The following is a 16239-nucleotide window of genomic DNA, read 5'->3' as shown; positions in this document are numbered from 1 at the left end:
GTAGGGTGATCATGGCTCGGCACAACATTGAGGGCCGAAGGGCCTGTTCTGTGCTGTAATGTTCTATGTTCTAAGTGGAATGTTGGCATTTATGGCTAAAGGAATAGAGATCAAAAATAGGGAAATGTTGCTGCAACTGTACGTGCCATTGGTGACACTGGAGTACTGTGTATAGATTTGGCCCCTTACTTGAGGAGAGATGTAGTTGCATTGGAGGAAGTTCAGAGGAAGTGCATTAGATTAATTCCAGAGATAAGGGGTTTGTCTTATGAAGAAAGATCGAGCAGTTTAGGCCGATAGTCTCTCAGGTTGAGAAAAATGACGGGAAATCTAATGGAGGTATATTAGAAGATAAAGATATTGACAAAGTAGACGTAGAGTGGTTGCTGCCTTTTATTGGGAAATCTAGAATAAGAGATCATAGTTTTCAGATAAGGAATAGCAGATTTAAAACAGAGATGAGGAGAAATTACTTTTCTCAAAGGGTCGTGAATCTGTGGAGGTCATAACCCCAGATTGCGGTGGATGCCGGGATATTCAGTAAATTTGTGGTAATGGGTTGAACGGTTATGGAGAACGGGCAGGAAAGTGGAGTTGATTGCGTGGGTTTCGCCCCCACAAACCCCAAAGATGTGCAGGGTAGGTAGATTGGCCACACTAAATTATCTCTTCATTGGAAAAAATGAATTGAGTATTCTGAATTTATAAAAAAAAAGGAAAGTCGAGTTGAGGCCGAGGTTAGATCAGCCTTAATCGTATTAAATGGCAGAGCAGGCTCGAGGGGCTGAATTGCTTAATCCTGCTCCTAGTTCTTATGTACTGGTCTCTTCTTTAAAGAATTCGATAAAGTTAGTCAAGCCTATTTTCATCATGCAATGCTTGAGATGGCCGACCACACTGTACTACATCTATTACGAGTTCAATAAGAGGGCTCTCCTCAGCTCCACTTTACCTATTCAATTGTAGCCAGGACATCTCCAATTATACCTTCCTTTCTGCCCAAGTACAATTTCTCTTGAAAAGTCTATACTTGACAGCTTCTGGAAACCATCATCCAAATTCATAGAATTATTACCCACATTAACATTGAAACAATGTAAAAGATATCAAGTTCTACCCTCCTTCACCACAACCCAAAGATGTGCAGGTTAGGTGAATTGGCCACGCTAAATTGCCCCTCAACTGGAAAAAAAATTTGGGTACTCTAAATTTTTTTTTAAACCTTGGCACTATAAAAATGCTACTTATATTCAGAAAATCTACTTAACGGCAATCATTGAATTATACCCTTTCTGCTTATTTTACCATTTCTTTCCAAAAGTTCCAGGAAGATCTTCTCAAGTTCGACTATGCAACATGTGAATAAGAGTATATTAACCAGTATCCCATTCCCACTTCGATCTCTATCTCCTATATTGTTTCAATGATGCTCTACCAAAGAACAGCACATCATCTTCCAAATATGTCTTGTATTCAACATTATGTTCAACAAGCTCAGATCATAATTTTCGCTCCCATTTTTTTCAGATGCAACTCCTCTGAACCTTGTCCCATTCCCATCCACCTTTGCCTGACACCCTTATCCCTTTTGCCATTTAATCTCTGCAGTCTTGGAACTTGTTTACATTTTGTTCTTTCTTCCCTTCCCCAATCTCTGTATTTGCTTAAAACCTATTACATCACTTAACCTTTTGTCAGAACTGGCAAAAGTTATGAACCTTAAACATCAGTCATTACTCACTCCACAAATGACACTTGATCTGAGCATTTTCTGTTATTATTTCAGATTTCTAGCTTCCATAGTATTTTGCTTTTATCAGAACAATATGAGCATATTTTTTCTTTCTGGTGGAGCTTCCTCCCACCTCTACAATTCTCAAAAAGAAACAAGGGGAACTTTAGAAGCCAGAGCGACAAAGCTATTCAACCACCCCTTGTAGCAAATGTGATCGATTTACTACATTTCAGTTACTGCCATGGATCATTTTATGGCGGTTTTTGATTGCAGTTAAAAGAACTAGTGATGTAGTTCAATGTTCGTTTTGCAGAATTAAAAATTAATGAGATGAGTTGCAACATAATTTAAAAATCAAGAACACAAAACGTTAAAAGATAAGCAATGTTTAAATAAAACTAATACTGGCATTTCTACTACATGGACCCCAATGAGAAGTGTACATGAATCATCGACACAAGTAACTTACAATTAGAGTTTTAAAGTTACAAACTAATTAATAAAATTACAACCTAATTGAATTAATTTATTGTCATCCTGGGAAACTCAACTCCATTAAGGTGCGGCTCAGCTCTCAGGGAGAAGGAGCACCCCTGACCTGGATGGGTAAGCGGGCGGGCGACCCCTCTGCCACAAGCACGATCAAAAGGTTGCACTCTTTATAGCAAACCTGGTCACAATTAAAGAACGCACTGCCCTCACCCTTACAAGTTTATCGAAACAAACATAATTTGCCGTTGACGAAAACTACGGCTCCTCACCTGTCAGATCCACAAAAGAAAAACTTAGCGCCTCGCCGGCTCTCCCACCACCCCCCCAAAAATGGCGGCGACTCCTGATCACGTGACCCGTTCACCTTCCCCAACACACCCGGGAGCACGTCACACCGAAACCACTCCAGGTATCAGCGGCACCATCACCTGCGAGCATGCGCAATGGCCGAGCCGCGCGACCGGCAGGTGGGTGCATGCGCACTGCCGAGCGGTCGCTTCGCCACCTGGGAGCCTGCGCACTGCCGAGCCGCAGCCCCTCCACCTGGGAGCCTGCGCACTGCCGAGCCGCGACCACTCACCTCAGCATTTGCAGACTGCCGAAACTCAGCATAATTGAATCATAGAATTTACAATGCACAATTAATTGATCAGGGTCCTCTCACTGCTACGTGACTTGGCTTCTTAAGTCTGCAAATAGATGAAGACCTCAAATTGGAATGCTTTCCTGCAAACTTAAATACTGTATCGATGTTTTCACAGAACACAAAAGTACAAACTGAAGAAACAAAATTCTGGAGGTGGCAGATGTGGAGAGGGATCAGAGGAAAGGAGTGGGAGTAGGCCATTTGGTCACTTGAGCCTGTTCCGCCATTCAATGGAATCATGGCTGAACCCTCAGAACATTTAAGAAGTATTTAGAAGAGTTCTTGAGGATCTTGAAATACCATAGCATACAGGGCTACAGACCAAGTGCTGGAAAATAAGATTAGAATAGACAGATGTCTGATGGCCAGCACAGACACAATGAACCAAAGGACCTCTTTCTGTGCTGCAAAACTCTGACTCTATGACTACCTCAAAACTATTTTGCGTACCATCCCAATATCCCATGGTATCTAGAAATCTATTGATCTCTGTCCTGAACATATTCAATGACTGAACCTCCATAACCCTCTGGGGTAGAAAATTCAAAAGATTCACTCAGTGAAGAAATGCCTCCTCATCTCAGTCTTAAATGGCCTATCTTTTATTCTAATTCTATATCCCATGGTTCTAGGTCCCCCAGCTGGGAGAAACATCCTGCATCTACTCCATCAAGCCCTTTAAGAATTTTGTATGTTTCAATGAAATCACCTGCCATTTTTCTAAACAGCAATGGCGCCTCATCAAACCTGAGAAAAGTTAGAAATGTGAATGACAGAATCTTGAATAGCTACCATTGAAATGCAAAATAAGGAAGTAAGAGAGAATCAAGAGAAAAGAAAACAAATCAGCAAAGAAACACAAAACAAAATGGTACAGAGGTTATGGTATGAACATACGAATTGGGAGCAGGAGTAGGCCACTCGGCCCCATGGCTGATCTAACTTCAATCCTCCTAAAATCGTTGAACTGAATGCTTTTTGTTTATAAATTTAGAATACCAAATTCTTTCCAATTAAGGGGCAATTTAGCGTGGCCAATTCACCTAGCCTGCACATCTTTTGGGTTGTGGGGCAAAACCCATGCAAACACGGGGAGAATGTGCAAACTCCACATGGATAGTGACCCAGAGCTGGGATCGAACCTGGTACCTCGGTGTCATGAAGCAGCAGTGCTAACCCACTCCGCCACTGTGCTGCCCTGTTGAACTGAATGTTGAGTCCAGAAGACTATAAGTGAAAAGATGAAGTGCTATTCCTTGAGCTTGCATTGAATTTCATTGGAATATAGTGAGCAAAGGACAGAGATATCTGAGTGGGATCGAAGTGTAATTAAAATGACAATGGGAAGCTTGGGGTCAGCTTTTGGAGCTGATTGAAGTTTTCTGCAAAGTGACTACCCAATCAGTGTTTGGCCGTCCCGACATACAGCAGATTACATTGTGAGCAGGCAATACCATATACTAAATTTGAAGTACAAGTAAATCGTTATTTCTCCTGGAAGTCATATTTGGGTTGGACAGTTAGAAGAGATGTTGCAAAAGGACAGGTATCTCATCTTCTGACACTGCTTAATTCTGTTCATATGTTTTGGTAATTGGAACAAGTTCCTTTGGGCCACATCCCGCATGTATTTTAACACCCATTGGATAGTTTTGTTCTTACATGTTTCCTCTTCGATTTGGCATCAGAAGCAGGCAGGTTCTCTTCAATGAGGATTGCTTGAGCTTCAATAATCTTTACAATGTCTGTTGTCCCTGCGTCATCAGTTGCACGTGATTGTGCATCAGCTACAACTATCTCTTTTCCTGGCATGTCGACTAACTCAAAATCGGACCTTTGAAGTTTTATGATGATTTTCTGTAGTTGTGGAGACATGGGGCGCGATTCTTCGAGCCACACGCTGGTACGGAGAATCGCCGCCATTTGCGCGGTCGCGTTTGATGCGGCGCCGGTCGCGTGCCGCTGTACGTGGCGGGGCTGTCAATTCTCCGGCCTGGATGGGCCGAGTGGCCGCGCAGAAAAAGCAGAGTCCCACCGGCGCCGTTCACCCCTGGTCGCTGCCAGCGGGAACTCTGCGCATAGAGTCGGGGGGGCGGCCTGTGGGGTGGGTAAAAGCGCTCCTTCACCGGGGGGGGGGCTCCGATGGGGTCTGCCACCCCCCCCGGGCCTACGTTGTTGCATGGCTGGCCCCTGAACCCCCACACCACATTGCGTAGGGGGCGGCTCGCTGAAGAAGCCCCTCGCGCATGCGCGGGTTTTGTGGCCCAACTGCGCATGCGTGGGTTGGCGCGGTGCCCATTTGGCACCGGGAAGGGAGGCTGGAGTGGCATGAACCGCTCCAGCGCCATGCTGTCCCCCTGTGGGGGACAGAATGGGTCATCCCCGCACCCGTTACGCGCTGTCGTGAAACACGATGGTGTTCACGACAGCGCGAACACTTAGTCTCCATTTTGGGGAATCGCCCGCATGTTGTTTAAATTATTTTTTATAATTGAGACGAGAAGATGATGATCAGTTTCGACTGTGAATGTGGGTAACCCATACACGTAGTTATGGAATTTGTTCATACCCGTGAGTAGACCCAAACATTCCTTTTCAATCTGCGCAGAGTGGTGCTTGGTTGGTGTCATTGCTCTCAAGGCATATGCAACTATTTGCCATAGCCCTTCACTTGCCTTTTGTAACAGCACAGCGCCTATGCCGTCTTTGCTGGCATCTGTCGAGATCTTCGTACTGCTTTTCGGATCAAAGAACGGCAGAACAGGTGCTGTGGTGAGTGCACGTTTCAGATCAGACCACTCTCTGTTGTGTTCATCAGACCAATTGAACGTGACATTTTTTCGGATAAGCTGTCTTATTGCCATGGTGCACGATGCCAAGTTTGGTATGAATTTTCCCAAAAAATTGACAACACCTAGCATCCTTAGGACTGCCTTCTTGTCTTTTGGACATGGCATAATGGCTGCTATCTTCTCACTGTCTGGCTGGACTCCTTGAGCTGATCGTTGGTCATCTAAGAAAATTAGTCTGGAGATGCCAAATTGGCATTTGGCTCTGTTCAGTTTGAGACCAAATGTGTCAATGAGCTTCATAACTTGCAGAAGTTGGGCAGCACGGTAGCACATATGGCTAGCACTGTGGCTTCACAGAGCCAGGGTTCCAGGTTCGATTCCCCACTGGGTCACTGTCTTTGCAGAGTCTGCACTTTCTCCCTGTGTCTGCGTGGGTTTCCTCCGGGTTCTCCGGTTTCCTTCCAAAGACGTGCAGGTTAGGTTGATTGGCCATGATAAATTGCCCTTAGTGACCAAAAAGGATAGGAGGGGTTATTGGGTTACGGGGATAGGGTGGAAATGAAATGAAATGAAATGAAAATGAAAATCGCTTATTGTCACGAGTAGGCTTCAATGAAGTTACTGTGAAAAGCCCCTAGTCGCCACATTCCGGCGCCTGTCCGGGGAGGCTGGTACGGGAATCGAACCGTGCTGCTGGCCTGCTTTCAAAGCCAGCGATTTAGCCGAGTGAGCTAAATCAGCCCCTGAGGGCTTGAATTGTGGGGGCGAAATCCGTGCAAACACGGGGGGGAATGTGCAAACTTCACACGGACAGCGACCTGAGGCCGGGATCGAACCTGGGACCTCGGCGTCATGAGGCAGCAGTGCTAACCACTGCATCACTGTGCAGCCTTGGCATTTGTTTTTAAGTGGATTTTGTATTCAAATGGTAGTGTCCTCATAACGCAAAAGATGTGAGGATATTTCTGAATAATCGCCTCAATCTGGTCATTGCAATTGGATGAACTCATGTCGAGCTGTAAATACGTTTCACGAGTTGCAGAATCTCACATGCCTGAATACCAAGTAACGATGATCTATTTGGTTCAACAATCTCGAATTTAATTGAAATGTTTTCTTCTTTAGCTTCGACAGTTAAACAGCAAGTACCCTTTGTGGTTATCAAGTTGCCATTATTTTTTTTTTTTTTTTTTATAAATTTAGAATATCCAATTCATTTTTTCCAATTAGGGGGCAATTTAATGTGGCCAATCCACCTACTCTGCACATCTTTGGGTTATGGGGGTGAAACCCACGCAGACACGGGGAGAATGTGCAAACTCCTCACAGACAGTGACCCAGGGCCGGGATTCGAACCCGGGTCCTCAGCGCCGTAGGCAGCAATGCTAACCACTGTGCCACCGTGCCGCCCTCAAGTTGCCATTATAACCTCACAGTTGACAATCATTCTCGTCAATCACTGGTTTTATCCTTAACCTGGCTATATCTGCTTGATTGATAAGGTTGGCTCTTGCTCAGGTATTGGTTCCATTTATCATCAAATGCATCTTCCATTCATCTGTATTCCGAACAATGGAAATTTGCCTTAAAGTTTTCAAGTTGGTAATTTTTTGATATGCTTTTTCTATGCTTTTTTAAAATAAATTTAGAGTAGCCAATTATTTTTCTTTTTTTCCAATTAAGGGGTAATTTAGCATGGCCGATCCACCTAACTAGCAGCTCTTTGGGTTGTGGGGGTGAAACCCACACAGACATGGGGAGAATGTGCAAACTCCACACGAACAGTGACCCAGGGCTGGTATTTGAACCCGGGTCCTCAGCGCCGCAGACCCAGTGCTAACCACTGCTCCTCATGCCACCCTCTTTTTCTATGCTTTCCACTATCTCTCCATTCACCTGAGGAAGGAGCTGCGCTCCGAAAGCTCGTGTTTGAAAGAAACCTGTTGGACTTTAACCTGGTATTGTAAGACTTCTTACTGTGCTCACCCCAGTTCAACACCGGCATCTCCACATTATTTCCACTATTTCAACAAAGGAGGAATCTTCCTAGTCAAATTCATTTTCTTCTGAGTCAGGTTTGATTACTTGTTTGATATTTTGTTCAATGTTTACTTCTTGTATAGCTCTTTCTTTGTTTACTGTACTAAACTATTTAAACTGCTGTGAATTTGTTCCCGCCCTACATTGGGACGCGTAATGGTTTAGCTTGTGACACTTAGCATAGGTTTTTCCATATGCAGGGAATTTTTTAATCTGATGTATGTTGCCACACCTTTTACACGTAATGGCATTTGCAAATTCATTCATAAAATGGCTGCCATAATTCTTAAAATGGCTGCCATCTGGAGCACATTTCTTTTTTAGGTGTGTCACTGCATTAATGGCGTCAGCCACGTTGTCAGTTTTGATGCCACTCGCTCCGACAAACAAAAATTGTTTTCTTGCAAGTTCGCTGGCTCTACAAATTCTGATTGTGCCTTCTGAAGTCAAATCAGACTCTCACAATAATATTTCTCGCAGTTTGTCACTTTTTACTCCGTAGACTATCAGATCTCGCAAAAGTGAGTCTCGGAGAATCGAAAAATTACATGTCTGCATTTTTAGTCTCAGATCCTTTATGAAGCAGTCAAGCGTTTCACCTACTTTTTGCATTCCTTTCCTGGACACACACAGGGGCCAGAGGCTGGAGCCTTGCTGTTTAGTGTATTAAAGCCTCAGTTAACTTTATCAACTTGTCGTGTATTATTGATGGTGTATCAATTTAATATACTAAACTTCTAAGATGGACGCCTCACTCAAGATGAACTCCTCACTGAAGCCCAATCGCCTGGAACTGGACCCACAAGCAGCTGACGCTTCAGAGACTTTTGAATACTGGCTAAGCTGCTTCGAGGCCTACCTCACGCCCTTCAACGAGGATTTCACGGACCTCCAGAAGAAGCAGGTCCTCCACGCATGGATGAGCCCAAGAGTCTTTAACCTCATCAGGGATGCCCCATCATACGCGGAGACGATAACACTGCTCAAAGGACATTATGTGAAATCCGTCAACCAGGTGTATTCTAGGTACCTCCTCGCCACGAGACGCCAACGCCCTGGGGAAGCACCCCTGGGGGATGCACCTTGCGCATCCTCTGTGGAAACTGTGACTGCCGGACGATATCGGCTACCCAGCACGCAGAGCTGCTGATCAGGGACGCCTATGTTGTGGGCATGCAATCAAACTATATCCGCCAGCTTTTATTAGAAGGGGAGACACGGCCTCCCAGAGACAGCCCAGCTCTCCAACTGACTGGAGGTGGGCTCCCAGAACATGGGGGCCTACACCTCTGACCGCGCGGCACCCTCGTGGGCCTCGTGGACGCAGCCATCAGCCGCGCACCAGCCCACCAATGCCGAAGGCCCGAGTTACTACTTCTGCGGCCAGAATAATCACCCCCGACAACGCTGCCCGGCACGGAAAGCAACTTGTAACACCTGTGGGAAGAAGGACCACCTCACAAAAGCCTGCCAGGCCTGCCCCCCCCTAAATCTTCTAGGCCCAGTAGCGCTGCCTGCTGCCTGTCAGGGCCACCCCCAGCTGCCGCGCCACCCATGTGCGACTGTGGGCACCGCCATCTTTAATCTCAGCCAACATGTGCAACCCACGGGGACGCCATCTTGCCCCTCGCCCGCCACGTGCGACCCACGGGGACTGCCATCTTGGACGCCATCTTGCACCTCATCCGCCACGTGAAACTCATGGGGGCCGCCATTTTAGGACCCCTCCGCTGTCTCCCAGGAACCCAGCTCGCCCGACCATACGCTGGCCGCTGCTACGGCCGAGTGGCCCGCCAACCGTCTTCCGACATTCGCTTCCGTCACACTGGACCAGTCCCAGCCGCACCACTTTGCAAAGTCCACGATGACCATCCAGATCAACAGGAACGAGACAACCTGCCTTTTCGACTCCGGGAGCACAGACAGCTTCATACACCCAAATACGCTAAGGCGCTGCTCCCTCCGCATTCTACCCACGACCCAGAAAATCTTCCTGGCTTCCAGATCCCACGCTGTGGAAATCCGAGGGTACTGTGTCGTGACCCTCACTGTGCAAGGCTTAGAGTACACCAACTTTAGGCTCTACATCCTCCCCCACCTCTGCGCTGCCCTATTACTGGTGCTCAACTTCCAATGCCACCTCCAGAGTCTTACCTTGAAGTTCAACGGACCCCTGACCCCCCTCACCATCTGTAGCCTCGTGACCCTTAAGGTCGCCCCAACCTTCCTCTTCGCAAACCTCACCCTGGACTGTAAGCCCGTCGCTACCAGAAGCAGACACTACAGTGCCCAGGACAGGGCCTTCATCCGGTCGGAAGTCCAGCGACTCCTGCGAGAGGGGATTATTGAGGCTAGTAACAGCCCCTAGAGAGCCCAAGTGGTGGTCGTCAAGACTGGGGAGAAGTACCGGATCGTCATCGATTACAGCCAGACCATCAACCAGTACACACAGCTGGATGCGTACCCCCTCCCCCGCATATCTGACATGGGCAATCAGATTGCGCAGTATCGAGTCTTCTCTACAGTCGACTTGAAGTCTGCGTACCACCAGCTCCCCATCCGCCCGGAGGACCGTCAATACACTGCCTTCGAGGCAGATGGCCGCCTCTATCACTTCCTCAGGGTTCCCTTCGGCGTCACTAACGGGGTCTCGGTCTTCCAAAGGGAAATGGACCAAATGGTTGACCAGTATGGGCTGCGGGCCAAGTTCCCGTACCTGGACAACATCACCATCTGCGGCCGTGACCAGCAGGACCAGGACGAGAACCTCCGGCGCTTCCTCCACACCGCGAAACTCCTGAACCTCACTTATAATAGAGATAAATGCATCTTTCGCATGACACGCCTACATGGAACACGGACTCCTAGGGCCTGACCCTGACTGCATGAGCCCCCTCCTGGAACTCCCCCTCCCCCACTGCCCCAAGGCCCTTAAGAGATGCCTGGGGTTCTTCTCCTACTATGCGCAGTGGGTCCCCAACTATGTGGACAAGGCCCGCCCACTGATCAAATTTACCAGTTTTCCCCTGACAGCTGACGCCCGACTGGCCTTCAACCGCATTAAAGCAGACTTGCCAAAGCCGTGATGAGTCCATCCCATTTCTAGTGGAAAGCGATACGTCGGACTTTGCTCTGGCCACCACACTCAACCAGGCGGGCAGACCCATGGCTTTCTTCTCCCGTACCCTCCATTCCTTCGAAATTCAACACTCGTCTGTCGAAAAGGAGGCCCAGGCCATCGTAGAAGCTGAGAGACACTGGAGGCATTACCTGGCCAGCAGGCGATTCACTCTCCTCACTGACCAATGGTTGGTTGCCTTCATGTTCAATAACGCACAGCGGGGCAAGATTAAGAACGACAAGATTTGGCGACACGTGGCACAATGGTTAGCATTGTTGCCTACAGTGCTGAGGACTCGGGTTCAAATCCTGGCCCTGGGTCACTGTCCGTGTGGAGTTTGCACATTCTCCCCGTATCTGCGTGAGTTTCGCCCCCACAACCCAAAGATGTGCAGGTTAGGTGGATTGGCCATGCTAAATTGCCCCTTAATTGGAAAAAAAATAATTGGGTACTCTAAATGTATAAAAAAAGAATGACAAGATTCTGAGGTGGAGGATCAAGCTCTCCACCTACAATTACGATATCTTGTATCGTCCTGGGAAGCTCAATGAGCCCCCAGATGCCCTCTCCCGCAGTACATGTGCCAGCGCACAAGTAGACCGACACCGGGCCCTCCACAACGACCTCTGTCACCCGGGGGTCAGCCGCTTTTTCCATTTCATCAAGGTTCGCAAGCTGCCATACTCCATCGAGGAGGTCAGGTCCGTGACCAGTGACTGCCAGATCTGCGCGGAGTGCAAACCGCACTTCTATCAGCCAGACAGAGCACACCTGGTAATGGCCTCCCGCCCTTTGAGCGCCTCAGCATGGACTTCAAAGGGCCCCTCCCCTCTACTGACCGTAACGCGTACTTCCTCAACATCGTTGATGAGTACTCACGATTCCCCTTCGCCATCCCCTGCTCTGACATGACCTCTGCCACCGTCATAAAGGCCCTGCACAGCCTTTTCACCCTGTTCAGGTCCCCCGCCTATATCCACAACGATCGGGGTTCCTCCTTTATGAGTGACGAGTTGCATCAGTTCCTGCTCAGCAAAGGCATCGCCTCCAGCAGAACGACCAGCTACAACCCCTGGGGAAACAGACAGGTGGAGAGGGAGAACGCGATGGTCTGGAAGGCCGTCCTTCTGGCCCTATGGTCGAAGAATCTCCCAGTCTCCCGCTGGCAGAAGGTCCTCCTCGATGCGCTCCACTCCATCTGTCGCTCCTATGTACAGCTACTAATGTGACCCCTCATGAGCGCCTGTTTGCCTTCCCCAGGACTTCCACCTCAGGGGTCTCACTCCCGTCCTGGCTGACAGTCCCAGGGCCCATCCTTCTCTGGCAGCATGCGAGGAGCCATAAAACCGACCCCCTCGTCGAGAAGGTCCAGCTGCTCCATGCAAACCCTCAATACACGTACGTGGCACACCAGGACGGGCGGCAGGACACAGTCTCCCTTCGGGATTTGGCTCCTGCAGGCTCCCCGGGGACCATCACCACCACCCCCCACTCTACACCGTCTTCCACCACCCCTGCCCACCTCCCTCGTGAACTGACACCTGCAGGCCCACTGGTGACAAATAACACCACCTCCGCCCCTACACCACCCCCTCCTTCGCCGACTCAACATCTGGGTGAAGAAGCTGATGACAACACACTCCCCGACGCGCAGGCCTTGACGCCTGCGCCAACACCACAGCCGGGACTGAGGCAAACATGGCGGAAGGTCAAGGCCCCCCGACAAACTGGACGTTTAAGACCACTTCAACCCCGCCGGACTTTTATTAAACAGGGGGTGAATGTGGTAAACCATGTGATTGCATTGTCTGGACTGTACTGTATCATAAATGCCTGGGCTTGTCCAGGTTGGCTCTGCCTGTGGCTCCTCCCCTCGGGACTTATGTATAAAAGTGGCAAGTCTCCGCCTCTGGCCCTAGTTCGGGTCCAGAGGCTGGAGGCTTGCTGTTTAGTGTATTAAAGCCTCAGTTAACTTTATCAACTCGTTGTGTATTATTGATGGTGTATCACCTTTAAACAGGTTTAGGGGATTGAGACAAAGGGAAAATGCAGCATTCATGTGTTTAATCAATAAGTGTAGAGAAGTGAAGGAAAGCATTTATTAAATAAAACTGACAATGTCCCCGTGTCTGCGTGGGTTTTACCCTCACAACCCAAAGATGTGCAGGTAAGGTGGATTGGCCACGCTAAATTGCTCTTTAATTGGAAAAAAATAATTGGGTATTCTAATTTTTTTTAAATAAAAAAATAAAACTGACAATGTAGGACATAGATTCTTTTTCCAAATTAGGAAACATAAGTTATGTAATAGTTTGCTCATTGCCTCTTCTGCAAACATAAGTGCTTTTCTGGAGAATGAGTCACTGACACTGCTCCACTTCGTCATCCAAATTCCCAGACGAATGAGTATTGAGAGACGAGTTAACCACAGGGAGGATAATAAGAATCAGACCCTCTTCTCTCCTCACTATGAAATGAAAATCACTTATTGTCACAAGTAGGCTTCAAATGAAGTTGCTGTGAAAAGCCCCTAATCACCACATTCCCGCACCTGTTCTGGGAGGCTGGTACGGGAATTGAACCATGTTGCTGGCCTGTCTTGGTCTGCTTTCAAAGCCAGCAATTTAGCCTTGTACTAAACCAACACCTCAAGTGGTAATTTGCACTTCCAACATGACTAACTTTGAAATAATTTGAAGTATTGATCCAAAATAAGATGCTTCTTTCAGATCTTTGGGGCGCAATTCTCCGGACTTACGAAAAATCGGAGAATAGCGGGTGGCGTAAATTTTTACGGACACGCTGGTCCGACGCTCTCCCGCTATTCTCCCCCCCCCACGGCCGCCCCCCGACACGAATCGCTGCTCGCCGTTTTTTTACGGCGAGCAGCGATTCACCCCTGGCCGATGGGCCGATTTCCAAGGCCTTTACGGCCGTTTTTATGAACGTAAAACACACCTGGTCTGACCGTTCGTAAAAACGGCCGTAAAGTCCCGATCTGGGGAACCATGGCACTGTTTGGCATGGCCGTACCACGGTACCACAGAATCGGTTCCCGGTCGGGGGGGCGGAGGCTGGCGTCAAACGCACCTGTTTTTGACGCCAGCTTCCCGATTTTTCGTAACTCGGGAGAATCGCGCCCTTGGACACTGAGGGCGCGATTCTCCGCCCTCATTATCCTCTCGCTCAAGTAAAATAAGGCCAGTGAATAGCTGGAGAGGCCAAAAATGAGAACCGTTGGCGCAGTGATAGCACTGCAGTCTCACGGCGCCGAGGTCCCAGGTTCGATCCCGACTCTGGGTCACTGTCCATGTGTTGTTTGCACATTCTCCCCGTGTTTGCATGGGTTTTGCCCCCACAACCCAAAGATGTGGAGGGTAGGTGAATTGATCATGCTAAATTGCCCCTTAATTGGAAAAAATGAATTGGGTATTCTAAATTTATATTTAAGAAAACAAGAACCGTGCCAAGTGCCAAACAGTTTGTGATGCAACGGCCCTTAGGCGAAATCGGGATCTCGCCTTAGCGAGAAATCAATTATCACCACTTAAGTCCCATTAAGGCAGCACAGTAGCATAGTGGTTAGCACAATTGATTCACAGCTCCAGGTTCCCAGGTTCGATTCCCGGCTTGGGTCACTGTCTGTGTGGAGTCTGCCGTTCTCCCCGTGTGTGCGCGGGTTTCCTCCGGGTGCTCCGGATTCCTCCCACAGTCCAAAGATGTGCAGGTTAGGTGGATTGGCTAAATTGCCCTTTGTGTCTAAAGTGTTGGGTGGGTTTACTGGGTTATGGGGATAGGGTGGAGGTGTGGCCTTGGGTAGGGTGCTCTTTCCAAGAGCTGGTGCAGACTCGATGGGCCGAATGGCCTCCTTCTGCACTGTAAATTCTATGATTTCCATACAATTAACGGGAGCCACTCCAAATCCAAAGGCCTCCCATGATTCAGCTGTCTCCCCAACAAGTGCTCTCGCTGGCGCCGATTAGTATTACTTTTGAAAAACGTGAACCTGGCAGAAGGGCTTCTGTGGGGAGCCGAGGAGGAGATTAGCCATGTTTGCTCCCAGGCAAAGAGACAAAGCGGTTCTGGGCTTGCCACCCCAGTTAAATGGGATGGGGACCTTTGACTAGGGGGTGAGGAACCTCCACAATGGTGGGCCGTCATAGGTGGGTGGGGGAGCGCTGGAAGGGGGCAACCGGAGGGCAGCAATTTGCGGCACCACCGTGCCAACCCCTGGATCGTGTTTACCCATTCTGGGGGCAACACTTGTCCCTGCCCAACTGCCCCACCGACTACCCATAACCCCCACCGACTGCCGAGGCCTCTGGCTGTGCGGCTGAAGGCTATTGCTAATAGGGAATTGGCAGTCGTGGTTAAGTGAGCACTTCACACAACCCAAGTGGATTCCGTGGGTGGGCGGGCCATGTAGCATGTGGGAGCCATTGTGGGAGTCATTGCCTTGCATCCCAATCAGACTCTGATGCCTGGGCACTGCCTGAACACTGCAGGAGGTAACACCACGGACGCAGCAGCCAACATCCCAACACACAGGGGCTGGAATATCTGGCCGGTGAGAACGGCAAAGGCGTCAACAACAAAGCCTTCAAACTCGTTCCCCTAAACAATGCTGCCTCCACCCGGCCCCAGACCAACCTCTCTTCCACAGCCCACTTTCGCACCGTCGCAATATTTGCCACTCAATAATAATTTATCAAATCCAGCAATGCCAGGGCCTCATCCCTCGTCCCCGTTCTACTCGCTACACAAACCCCGAGATCAACCCATTGACTTTCCTGAAAAATGACTTAGGGAAAATAGGGAGGTTCTGAATCACAGACAGAAACTTAGGCAGCACCGTCATTTTCACCATTGGCACCCGCCCAGCCAGCCACAGCAGCAACGTGTCCCACCTCTTACAATCCACCTTCAGGGCAGCACGGTGGCACAGTGGGTTAGCCCTGCTGCCTCACAACGAGGTCCCAGGTTCGATACCGGCTCTGGGTCACTGTGTGGAGTTTGCACATTCTCCCCGTGTTTGCGTGGGTTTCGCCCCCACAACCCAAAGATGTGCAGGCTAGGTGGATTGGCCACGCTAAATTGCCCCTTAATTGGAAAAAATGAATTGGGTACACTAAATTTATAAAAATAAAAAAATATCCACCTTCACCCCCTCCATCAATCGAGCCAAGTTCAGTCTATTGAGCTGGGCCCAGCTTCTCGCTACCTGAGTACCAAGGTACCTAAATCTCATCTCCACCACCATGAATAGTAATTCCCCTGACTCCCTTTCCTGCCCTCTGGCATTAATCGGGAATATGTTCAATTTATATCCTGAAAACCAGCCAAAGATCTCCATAATCCTCCAATTATCCCCAACGGGTCATATAATAATAAGTAAGGACGGCACGTGGTGCAA

The 16239-nt window shown here is 48.7% G+C and overlaps 1 protein-coding gene across 1 annotated transcript in view; it reads right to left on the bottom strand.

Annotated features, from left to right (window-relative positions):
• marveld2b (MARVEL domain containing 2b) overlaps nucleotides 1–2689 on the bottom strand; it is a 48453-nt gene extending 45764 nt beyond the window's left edge. Inside the window, exon 1 of the mRNA XM_038805408.1 lies at nucleotides 2497–2689. The gene's annotated coding sequence lies outside the window, so the exon portion shown is untranslated. The remainder of the gene's footprint in view (nucleotides 1–2496) is intronic.
• Nucleotides 2690–16239: the final 13550 nt, after the last annotated feature.

This window comes from Scyliorhinus canicula, chromosome 8, assembly GCF_902713615.1.
Source record: "Scyliorhinus canicula chromosome 8, sScyCan1.1, whole genome shotgun sequence".
In the NCBI taxonomy this organism is placed as follows: domain Eukaryota; kingdom Metazoa; phylum Chordata; class Chondrichthyes; order Carcharhiniformes; family Scyliorhinidae; genus Scyliorhinus; species Scyliorhinus canicula.
This window is presented reverse-complemented; position numbering and strand designations above follow the sequence as displayed.